This window comes from Patagioenas fasciata, chromosome 8 (assembly GCF_037038585.1).
Source record: "Patagioenas fasciata isolate bPatFas1 chromosome 8, bPatFas1.hap1, whole genome shotgun sequence".
In the NCBI taxonomy this organism is placed as follows: domain Eukaryota; kingdom Metazoa; phylum Chordata; class Aves; order Columbiformes; family Columbidae; genus Patagioenas; species Patagioenas fasciata.
The window spans coordinates 6,705,971-6,718,209 of record NC_092527.1 but is presented as its reverse complement, the minus strand read 5'-3'; the positions used below and the strand labels follow the sequence as shown (position 1 = coordinate 6,718,209).

The following is a 12,239-nucleotide window of genomic DNA, read 5'->3' as shown; positions in this document are numbered from 1 at the left end:
TTGGAACAGGCTGCCCAGGGCAGTGCTGGAGTCACCATCCCTGGAGGGTTGGACAGATGGATATGAGGTTCTCAGGGACATGGGGCAGTGCCAGGGCTGGGTTATGGTTGGACCTGATGATCTTGAGGGTCTTTTCCATGATTCTATGACTGATGCTGTTCCAGGGGGCTCAGCACCTTGCACAGCCTGTACTCCGTGTCCCTGGCCTTCCATCCGGCTGTGAAAGCTCAAAACTGCTCTTGCTGCTGAGGAAAGTGCCCTTTTTGCTTGGCTACCTTTACAGGGTGGCTGCACATTAACTTTTTAAAGCTGAGCTTTTTAAAGCTGTTCTACTACGTGAGGAGAGATCTCAAGAGTTTGCCGTGTGTCTGTGTTACACCTAATACCAAGTGCCTGAAGTGGGAGATATCCAAACCTGGAGGAGAAGATGAATCCAAACCTTTCCATGAGAGATGTGAGTTTGTTGCAGGAGCTCTCTGTACTGGGGACATCCCAGTTAGAGCTCTGTATAAAATGGTAAGGCTGGCTTGCAGAAGGCAGGAGCGGTCCCTCCATCTCTGCCCTGGGCAGCTCAGCACAGAAGCAGATCCACGCTCTGAATCTTTGCTTAAGCCTCTCATCTTGGAGCTTTTAGGGGTGAGATGGGGATCTCAGCTGGTTTACGGGAGCCAGGAGGTGGCAGGCCTTTAGACACCCAGTTCAGAAAGAGCCATCGAGCCATGTGGGACAGGGAAAAGGATGACAGCCCTGTTCCTCGTGTCTGAGAGTCTCTCCTGCCCCTTGGGTACTTTCTGCCAACCTGTGGATGAGCTTTTTGGCCTCTGGAGCACTCAGGTGTCTCCAGCCGCTTGCTGCAGCTGTCTGCATGGCAGAGAAGGCGGGGGGGAAATGACAGGGGTTTTAAAAATAGAAAGGCGGATTAGGAAACTCGAGGTATGGTTTCAACATAGAGCCCAGCTGCTCGGACAACTCGCTGCTGCCACCGAAAGGTGAAGGACTCGCTTATCCTGATGTGACTGCTCAACCCAGCCCAGCAGAAAACCACGCAGTCACCCAAGCGCCAGAGAGGAGGATGGGGACACAGGGCAGGAGAGAGGGGATGCCTCGCAGAAAAGGCTTGTTGGGTTCTTCTGGTGCAAATAACCCGAGTCAGGTGTGCAGGGACTGGAGCTGGGTTCAGGTAAACAGCTCCAGTGCTTGGCATTGGTAACGTGAGCTCTCCCACCTGCTCAGCTCAGGTTTAAAATCAGAATTACAGCACAGATGCTGCTGTTTCCAACTGGAGCTGAGCTCATTCAGGTGACTCTGCCCAAGTTAAGAGCATTTACAATGCTGTTTGAATCATTCGTATTCTGATAGTTAATGGGGAGAGTTTGAGTAGATGGAAAAAGAAAAATAATACTTAAACCCCCAACACATTAAAAAATACAGCAGACTTAATTTCACTTAGTAATTGTAAAGGTCTTGCTTGGTTATAACATGACACTTCAAGAGGCTATAGATATAAACTGTAGTGTAAGCATTTTCAGAGCTTGGTGGAATTCAGTATCAAGTGAAATTTTACCACTCAGTTTGTGAAACTGGAATTGTTTAATGTTTTAAAAGGACGTTTAAGAACTGAAGTTACTCTTTCGGCCTCTGGACAAGACAAGCAGGTAATTTCACTCAGTTATGTTTCAAAATGCTTCAGCGTGCTTTCTCCCTTTTTACTGGGCTGCAGTTCATAACCAGGAGTAAAAATTCCTTGGTCCCAGTGACATACACACAAACACACACACACACACACATATATATATATATATATGCGCGTATATGTGTGTGTATATATATATATATATGTATATATAAAACACTGCTTTCTTGTAAATTTAAAAGATCAAGAAAGATCAAGCAGATTTTTCCCCAGTGAGAATGCTGACAGTGTTAGACTCCATTGATTGTTAAGAACTGTGAAGTTGAACCCGGTTAGATCCTGTTTATTTATACTGGGGAAGTTGCTGCTTTGGGATTGGTATTAAACGTCACGGATAAGGAGGATTTAGGAACAAGACCACCTGCTGGTTAGTTTTGGTACAACTCTGATTTTAGGTTTTGGGTCTTCCCAGCTCGCTTGGTTTTTCGTTTATTATTCCCAACTCCTTTTGTGCTTTGCAGTTTTCTCTTTTCATCTCAGCCATGTGCGTTTCTTTGGGGCCGTTGGTTTGTCTGTTCTAAACTAGTCACACCTAAATCCTACCTGAATCCTGACATTGTTCGGCCTTCTGAAATCCGCTTGCATGGCTTAGAACAGCAAAGATCTGAGCTGGGCAAGCCTGGAGAGACTTGGTTTATCTGTTATTACGATTGCAGAGAGGCAATGGAGAGACACTTCCCACGGCGAAGGTGTCTCTGGGCCTGTTAAACTTGACGCTGTGAAATGATACGTATAAAATAATATATTGCAAAAGCAAAGTGAGAAATGAAGCGACATTTTACTGCGTTTGAGGTTTTCTTCGTCTTGGCGGTTCTTGCCGTTTCAGGAAACATAAGCTGTGGATCTGTTAATTTGCAACGGGATTTTAGGGAGCTGAAGAAGCTCTTTTAGAGAGCTCAGGGTAAGCCCAGGAGAGCAGTTTGTCCCTGTTTTGCTTTCTGAGCTACTACATTTATATAAACAATCCTCTCCCAAACCATATATATTCTTAAATGATCAAAATATCTTCCCTGTATAATAAAAATATAACTGTCCAGCAAAGGGAATGTTTGCAAACATTTTCCCTGTATGCGGTGGCCTAGCTTTTGCAACTTGTGAGAGAAAGGTGGGAAAAGAATTGATCCAATAATTCAGGGTTATTTAAGCTAAAACCACTCAGTTACTGAATTAGATTTATCTGGAGGAAAAGTAACACAGGCTCAGACTTTTGTTAATGTTTAATGTTCTGCAACGGTCTTTCCAGGCGTAATTGAGCTGTCGGCACAGGCGCGATCCCAACAGAGGGGTTTATTTGGAGTGATTACAGGGCCTGCTGTGGCTTTCATTTCAGTGCAGCCAGAGCTAATTGATGAACGGGGCTGTAATTTATTTACAGTCCTCGGGATCCTTTCAGGCTGATTCTCCTCCTTTTTCAAACCCCTTGGAAGGGGAGGAGGAAGAGGAGGCGGCTGCTGGGGCTCCTTGGGCTGCTGGCGCTGCTGCTCCTCTGGCACAAAGTTATCTCAAATATTCCACCCTCTCCTTTGGGTGGTGGTTTTGGCAACCTCTCCATCTCTAGCCTGTTGACCTTTAATCTGGAGCGTGTGCCACTTGGCTGGGGGTCTCACATGTGGGGCTGGAAGCAGCTGCAGAGGGTGGAGGAGAAGAGGGAGGAAGGAGCAGATGGTGATGGCAAAAATAAACCAAAGCTCCAAAAGACACAAACACCCAGACTGGGTTTTTTTGTCTACGTTTCGCTTTGGAATAAATACTCCTAATTATTCTCCCTGATTTTCATAGGCTGGAAGGGACCACAAGGATTGTCTGGTTCAACCTTTCATGGCACAAACCCGGTCTAGACAAGCTGACCCAGCACCCTGTCAAGCTGAATCTTAAAAGTGTCCAGTGCTGGGGAATCCACCACTTCCCTGGGGAGATTGTTTTAAGTGTGAAAATTTCGCTAGATTCCAGCACAAAACGCTTGGTCTTTTACAGCTTACTCTACTGATGAATCCTGGGTCTGCATCGGTAAATCCACCTTTATGCAGAGCTTTGAAATAAGGAAGAACTCCTGTCTATAACTACCTTTTGAAATAGGTACGCAGAGGTGATTTTAAACTCAGAAATTGCTTTGGGTATAAAGGTGGCTTTCAGTTCTGTTGAAGCTCTGAATAATTGAGGGAGGAGGAAGCCGCGAGCTGATGCGTGGCTGCGGGTTTTCCCCACGCTTGGGGCAAACCTGCTGGTTCTGGAGCTTCAGCAGGGACCTGCTGAGCTGTAGAGTCCTGTGTGGTGGGAAAGAGTAGGAGGGAGTCCCTAAAAGCCCTGAGCCCTGCAGTCGTGGAGTTTCACGTGTCCTGTCCCGGAGAAGTTGCACATACAACTCAGCATGGTCTTCATCCCAAACCCGTTCATCTGCCTGTAAGTTAAAGGCCACATCAAGGCTTCTTTGCAATTATGGAGTAGTAAAAATGTAGACTGAAAGTACTTTAGGGCCACATCCTAATTTTCAAGGTGAAAGGCGGTTTTCAACTAGATACATGGTTTTTGAGACAGAACGTTGAGGTGCCAACCGCTGGTTATTTGAAAGCTGCTGGGCCTTTTGGGTCAAACACTGCAAAAACAAGAAAGATGTGCATTCTGGCTGCCTGAAATAGAGATAATTAAGAAAAAGCAGGTGGCAGTGATTAGGGGCAAGTCTTCCATAGGTAGCTATGACTCCCGGGGCAATTCGCTAAAGAGATACTTGTAACTGCAAACACCTGAGACTGTAAAGGCATTGTGTGTGTGTTCACCTGCGTGACGAAGTGGTGGCAAACAGGCGCAGTGATGGCGTTTGGTAGGGCAGCTCCTGGCTGCTGGCACATCTTCAGGCAGAGAAATGTGGCAGAAGGATGGTTTCAGCCATTCTGGCTTCATTCCCAAACCCATGAGTGTCCTGCCATCACATTGCAAGTTTGATATTTGGTGCAGATTGAAATCGTGGGTTGTTCGTCCTGAGCTTTGCTTCTGCCTTTCACCCCTTTGGCCTGACTAAATAGTACATGAACCAAAGTGGTTCCTGCTATTTCTAGGCGAATATAAATGCAACACTTGTTAATATAAAACTTCCTTGCCTGCTAAGCGACCCTGCAGCCTCTGCCCTCCCTCAGGGTACGTAAGTCCCGTTGTCCTCAATGATTTAGGCAGCATCTACAGTAACAGGCCCTGCTGCTTGTGGACGTATATACATTTATATTTTATGTCTCCACCTGCCCTTCATATTTTATTTAATAAAGAGTGTAAGGAAATTGGTTACTTGGCAAAAACTGGCTTTTAGTGAAGTAAGGAAATGCAAGTTTCCTGATTTGGGGCCTGGTGCGGTGTGTCTCAGGATCAAATGAAATCAACTCCCCGCATTGTTTCACTGATGACATAAAATAAAACCTATCGCAGGACTCTTTTTCTCAGTGTTGTTGTGGTGCCGCGTAGGGTGAGCTGCATATTTCATCAGGATTTCCGCCACAGTACTCTTAGCCCCTCACCCACATGAAATATTTGTGAACATGGTTATTTTCAGCCAGAGTGAAAAGGTTTCGGAGTGCCTAAGGACAGATGACAGTATACTTGCTTTTAAAAGCACGTTTCATGTGTATTTATGTTCTGGTAATGCTGCAACTCCACCTTCACTGCCACAAAAGCACCCAAACAAAATAAAATTAAAAAACTTTAAAAAAGGCAAATTACAGTGACTGTTTAATAACACTTTACAGCACTTGATCTTATAGTTTCCAAAATAGTGCTTTATTTTTTTCCATCAGTAGTCATTGCAACAGCGTCCAGGAGAAGCGCCGCCGTTACCAGAGGATTGATGTTCATGATCTTTCCTACACGGAAGATGATTTTTATCGGGCTTAGAAGATCTTGACGGTGTTAGGATTTACATACGAGATGTACGTCGGATGTTCAAGGATAGTCCTGTAGAGCAAGTCTGCCCATGGGACGGGCAGGCAAAGCAGCACCTGTGTCAGGTTGGCCCCTATTTGCTTTGTACTCTTCAAACGTTCTGTTTACCATTACATTATCCTGTTTATGAATGTATTTAAAATATTCTGTTTACAAACGTGTTTAGGAGGCACATATACGTTTCCCAGGCTTTGAGGGAGAGCTGCGTGGTCACGGAGCCTGTCGCGAGCTGGCTGGACGGGGTTTTACTGGAGTGCTGCTCTTGAGGGCTCCGTGTTGGATGAGTTTCCAGTGTACGGTAACATCCAAGCAGCAATCAGCCCCTGCGTGTTAGAAACATCAGTGGCACTGCGACCCCCTGGTGTTGCTCGCTCGCTCGGGTACGCAGGGGGAAAACCGCATCCTACTGGGCATCTCTAGAGAGCACATCTTCTGGGCATATTCCCAGCCAGCCTTTTGCATCTTGGTTTAAAGGAGTATTTCACTCTCCCGTGTGACTGCTGCTTTGTTGTCTACTCTGCCATTCATCTTTTAGCTTCAGCATTAGCAGCTTTTTCCAGCTGTGCTCGGCTTCTCTTGTCCTTCCCCAGCAGAGCCGTGACTTCATGGCCAACACCAATCTATCGAGGAGAGGGAGAGGGAGAGGAGAGCATTGCTCGGCGGGGCAGATCGGGATTGAGCTGTTTTCAGGCTGCACCTCATCAGCATGACTGTCTTGCCTTTGTTAATGCCTGGCTAATCTGAGCTTCACCCATCTGCTCGCAGAAAGCTATGGTGGCTGTGTGACCACAGATTTAAACTCTTCTCCCTCGCCTTCTCTCCTTCTCCCTCGCCTTCTCTCCTTCTCCCTCGCCTTCTCTCCTTCTCCCTCGCCTTCTCTCCTTCTCCCTCGCCTTCTCTCCTTCTCCCTCGCCTTCTCTCCTTCTCCCTCGCCTTCTCTCCTTCTCCCTCGCCTTCTCTCCTTCTCCCTCGCCTTCTCTCCTTCTCCCTCGCCTTCTCTCCTTCTCCCTCGCCTTCTCTCCTTCTCCCTCGCCTTCTCTCCTTCTCCCTCGCCTTCTCTCCTTCTCCCTCGCCTTCTCTCCTTCTCCCTCGCCTTCTCTCCTTCTCCCTCGCCTTCTCTCCTTCTCCCTCGCCTTCTCTCCTTCTCCCTCTTTCTTTTTGTTTCTCTTTTCTCCTTCCTTACAATTTATTTGGGTCCCTCTTTCTGTGGCTGGAAGGAGAATTGTGCTGTGGGGTTTCTGCAGTTATCTTGCTGCTGCTCGTTCTCCTTATTGCATGATATTTGTGTAACAGGAGCTACACTCTTTTATTTTGCAGGCAAGTGGTTCAGTGATCCTTTTGCAGTGACAGGCATCCTTTAATTGATTAGACGTGTTTGCTGTGGGCAGTGTGGGGATGTTTCACCGCAGGGAGCTGCGGTTGTTCGTGGCCGACATGGCGCTCGTGCCGCAATGTTCCCTGGGGACGCTTGTGTTGGATGGCTCGGGGAAATGACATTACATCCCGTGCTGTGCTACAAGCCAGCAACTCCTTCTGCCTAATGTACAATTTAATGAAAGGAGATATGGATTTTTAAGGAGAGTGTCGTACAGTTCTGCACAGTGCCAGAAACTGGACATCGTGTGCTGGCGGTAGAATCACAGAATCATTTTGGTTGGAAAAGACCCTCAAGATCATTGAGTCCAACCATAACCCACCCATGTCCCTGAGAACCCCATCTCCGTCTGTCCGAGCCAGCCTGGAGGGACGTGTCGCGTGAACAGCCACCCCAAGAACCATCTGATTTGAGTATTCTTCATTATTTCTGCTCGTGAAGGGTGAGCGAACTACTGACCGAGCTCTGTGCTCTATCTTGAGTCATTTTGCAGAAGTTTTATGGGCTATGAGTAGGTAGCGTTCTCAGGAGTTTGTGAGCTGAAATATTGTTTTCATTAAATACTATTTTTAAACGTTAGCCTGATTTCCATGACATGAATGCAGGCTTGTCCTTACGCAGTACCTCGAGCTGACATGCTCTCTGGCTGGAATTACAGGTTTCTTTTTGAACTGATTTAATCGACACGTTCAAAACCAACCAGTTCAGCGTGTGAATATTTAAAACACTAAGTATTTTGCAGACTTTGAGACTCTTCGGGCCATGATTTAGTGTTTAGATTTAGGTTAGGGTTGGATGACCCTAAAGGTCTCCTTTAACCAAAATGATTTTATAATGTTCTGCTTGTGGTCTTGGAGATGGTTTGACTGAGACCTGGGGGTACACACAGTCAGTCCGAAAGCAAGTGTGTTTTCAATGTTGGTTTTTAAATCAACTATCTGGCAATTAAGTAGGTTAGGAACACGTAATGTTTTGAGAGGCTCTTTGTGTGCATACCTGTTTTTGCGGTTCAATGCCAGAAGGGAGATTTAAGTAGGATTTGCCAGTGTTGGAGGATATTCCATGGGAGGGACGGACGGAGATGGGAGTATGGACGGTGGATGGCGATAAGATCTGGAACCTGACACAGAGATGAAGCCACTTTACTGTGCTGGGATGAAGGAATAGCTTGGATTTCTGCCATCTGAATTCTGACATTTGGAACTTGTCACAGCATCAAAGTGTCGCATTCGGTGGCAGCGGCACAAGTCCTGAACCACTAAGCAACGATCTTGAAATAATTGGCAATCAAAAATGCCTATTTGATTGTCTTTTCCCCTTTTTCTAGCCTTTCCTGTGTTTCTGGTTATTCTAGGCCAAATGCACAATTAGAGTCTTCCTCTCCTTTCTACAAATATACATCTTCCAGATTGAAATATTTGATTTATGAACAGATATTGCTGAAAAAAGGAAGAATATGTGTTCAAAACATTGGTTTAGGATTATTTCTACCAGAAATAGTCCTGAGTATTTGTGCTGTTTGGCCTTCCAGAACAGGGATCAGTATGTGTTAGATGAGGAGAAAGTAATAAAGACAAACCCAGGAATTGTTTTGTTTTACAAGGGTAATAGCATTGCAAATTAATGATGTCCATGGTGTGCCTTGTGAGGGAGTTTATGAATAGTAACGGCTGAAATGCATCTTGCATGAAGATATGAAGATATATAGATATTTATATTTCAGCTCTTAGAGTCTTTTTGATCTGCCTCTGTGCTGGGTTTCAAAAGTAGTGTGTTTGAAATAAAATATTTATATTGCTAATGAAATATGGAAACATTATTCTGCCCTGGGATTCTGAGTGTGTGAACTCAGTTTCCTCTTGCTTCAGTCAAAACTCAGGGCAGGGCGGTTTGAAGGCAACAGATGTCTGGATGCTGCCTAATACATGGCCAGCGACCAACCCAAATATTAAACAAATACGGCAGCGAATTGATTTAAACCTTCATTGATGGTCGATTTCTCACCGTAGTTTCATCTGGCTTTCTTTTTCCCAACCTGCATGGCTGGTTTGGCAAAATACACCGGAGTTTGCATTTTAGAGGCAGATTTCCATCCATCACAATGCTGTCCTCAGTTTCCTTAGGCAAAACTTCCCTTTCTGTTTTACTAATTTATTTGTATTTGGTTTTCTTTACTTGTAGTTCTTGCTACTGCTTAAGTTCCTGGAGGCTCAGCACAAATCTGACTTTCTAACAAGAAACGACTTCTAGGTATTCACCGCAGGTTAAAAAGAATCATCCCGAACTGGGTTAGCTGAGTTAATTTACAGAGCATGTTGCAAATGTTGAGTCTCTCTCCTTATTTTTTTGCTTTTATCCTTATACCCCCCCATCCTCTCTTAATTGTTGCGGGGAAAAACCACTTTTCTTGCTTTTTTTAGTGTTTCATCTGGTCTCCTGTTGCGCGCATATAAATAGAAGGAGGTTTGGATAATTTTGGGAGGAACGCCGATGTGATTTTGTGCTCTTCCGTGCCGGCGTTAGCTCAGGGGTTACATGAGGACACGGGGGTTGATTTCCAGCTCTGCCTGACCCAGATCCCGAGGAAGAGCACGGATCTGCCTCTCGCCGTGTCGGAGATGACGGCCGGAGCTCCAGCGCAGAGCCTGGAGAAACTGGAGTTGCGTCGCTCCACAAACCGGCTGCGTAAGGTTCGAGCACAACCCGTATTGTGGTGACTGCGGGGCGGTTGTTCCTATATGTTATATATAACATATAATGGAATATTACCGTATCATATTTTACGTTCCTACTTTATATATATAATAATAATCACAAATACAATTGCAAAGAGGCGACTGGTGTGGCAGGCGGGTTGAGTCCTGCTGAAGAATTAAGATTCCGGTGTCAAAGCAGTTTATGTGTAGGGAAGGGTTTGTGATGGTCCTTCAGTATTTTCACACGTGTGGAGGGCTGAAATAGCACAAAGCCACTTTCTCTCAAGGATAATGTTGCAAAATAGTTGTGGGTTTGGGTTTTTTCCCCCTGGCGTAAATGAACTTTGTGGTGTTATTTGCGTCCTTCTTGCACAGCAGGGACAGGGAGTTGGAAGGTAGGTTCCCTGTTGCAAATCTCCATCCCCCTTCTGTTGCAGGTGTTATTTTAGGATGTAGACATTAATTGTGGTGTGCAGTACAGAATGAGATGTGGGTCATCCCTGTCCTGCGTTTGAGATTTTTCAACCTGAAAAAATGGTTTGTGAGTTAAACCAAAGGCAGGACCTGCCCCCTCTACCTCATCCTCTCCACCCCCAGCACCCAAGCAGGATTTCCATAGCATCAAAACAAACAGCCTTGCTTAGCAACTGCTCCCATGATGGGATTGCTGGTCAGGTGAAGCCTTCTCTGAGTGTTTGGTGGTTTCTATAACTACTTCCCAGCCCCAGGAAGGAGGAGGAGAAAGGAGGAAAGTCGGACAAGGAGACAGAGCTGCGGGAAAGCAAAGGGGTCATCAGGTTTGGAGGGGGAAGGTGTCCCTGTTGCCTGGCACAGAACACCGTGTATGTACCTACACACACACACATAGATGCATTTTTGTAGCAGAGATATTCGCTAGCACTGCTTCCCATCTGGAAATGAGCCGTTTGCTCTTTCAAATTGGATGCAAGTGCTTTAGGTTTGAAATCCTTGCTTGGATTCAAAGCTGTTACTCTGTGAGCGGATTTTCATTTCTTATTTTTTGGTTAAATTAGGATGGGAAATATATACTGGGGTTATTTTAACTCTTCCTATAGAGTAATTTAGAAAATACAGGCTGCTTGAGGATTTATGTAGTATGCAGGCAATTCTTTTTCCTCTTTCTGTAGCTACGTAAGTAACTATTCCGGGGACGTGGGAGTTGCTTCACATCCTGATCCCAGCCTCTCTTTTCATAGTAGTAATTCTGCTTGTTCTGACTTTGCGTCGATGGGACAATGTTTTCCACCTGGGACCGACCTAGGAAACCTATCTCGGAGCTCCACGAAACTCGTGAGCCCATCTGTGCCTCTGCCTTATACTTGGAGATATTTTGTACGTGCACGTATTTGTATTTACAGCACAAACCCGGTTTTGCTGTTCTGTTTTAAAATGCCGGAGCGAGGGGCGAAGGAGGAAAGAGATTCGGTAGCTCGTTAGTGGTATCTAGCACATAATTAGAGGCAAATTGGTGCACAGAGGTGCTTTGCAAGTGGTGGTAAAGTGCCTGTCAGGAGGTGACTGTGGCGGTGACTCAGTCACCAACAGTTTGTTCTGTGCTGTAAAAATGCAGGACGGGAGCTGCCGACTCTCATCCCGAGTCCTCGCTCTCCCTGGAACTTCTGCTCACCGGAGGGTTTGGGGAGTTGACTTGTGTTTCTAAAGCTTCGATGTGTGTGTGCACACATAATGAGTGTGCATCCCAGCGGTTGTTTCCCCAGGGACAAAATCACTGTTTTATCTCCAACCTTGGACTTGGCTCATTTGAACACTATTTCTTATGAGCGTTTTGATCGTCTCGTTGTTTTCTGGGGCGTTCGGGAAGGATGCTCAGCGTTGCAACTGCAACTGAGAGGGTTTGAGAACCTCCTTGGCTCCTGGTGAGGAGCTCATCACGGTTTCTGAAATGGCTGGTTATTTTACTGATTTCTATAGTGACTGTTGCCTTGGCAGCAAAGGTCCTTGCTTAGAGAATAAAAGCGCTGTACAAACACGAGGAAGGCAGGATTTGATTTGGGAAGACTTGGCTTGTCTTCAGCGTTACTTGAGAGGTGTAATGCTTTCTGCTTGCAAATGTAGAGGTAATCGGGAGCAGCGTGTTGACCCTGCAGCCGCCCCAAAGTCTTGGTCGTGCCAGGGAATGTCCCATCACTCACTCAGCAAAGAGCCCACGGACTCAGAAACGAAACGTGAAACAGCGACGTCCAACGTGAGTGCTCAGTTATCCTCCAGGCACACCTAGAGACAGAAAACCTGCACCTTGGCCACTGAGTTGCGTGTTGAGGTGCATCCAGCCGGTGATTTTATTGCTGATCATCTTGCCCTGTGACTGAAGAGGTGGATGCTCCCACATTTGGTCCTTGTGCCCAACTGCATCTCCGCAAAGCGATGCAGGAGAAAATAAATCCCAATACGCAGGGTTATGTAGTACGCTCTCAAATACTTATTTAACCCACTGAGGTAGCTGTGGTCACGGTGTTATCACCCTTATGCGGGCAGATTGAAGTGGTGGTGGGAAATACTCCCTGCCAGG

At 46.0% G+C, this 12,239-nt stretch overlaps 1 protein-coding gene across 8 annotated transcripts in view; it reads left to right on the top strand.

Annotated features, from left to right (window-relative positions):
* SGMS1 (sphingomyelin synthase 1) overlaps positions 1–12,239 on the top strand; it is a 91,738-nt gene that overhangs the window by 60,762 nt on the left and 18,737 nt on the right. For 2 of the 8 annotated variants that reach the window (XM_071811583.1, XM_071811580.1), the window contains one exon: positions 5,473–5,682. The exons of 4 other annotated variants lie outside the window; for them this stretch is intronic. The gene's annotated coding sequence lies outside the window, so the exon portion shown is untranslated. Of the gene's footprint in view, positions 1–5,472; positions 5,683–9,578; positions 9,683–12,239 lie in introns of those variants that run through there. 2 more of the 8 variants (XM_071811581.1, XM_071811582.1) reach the window with 2 other exon arrangements.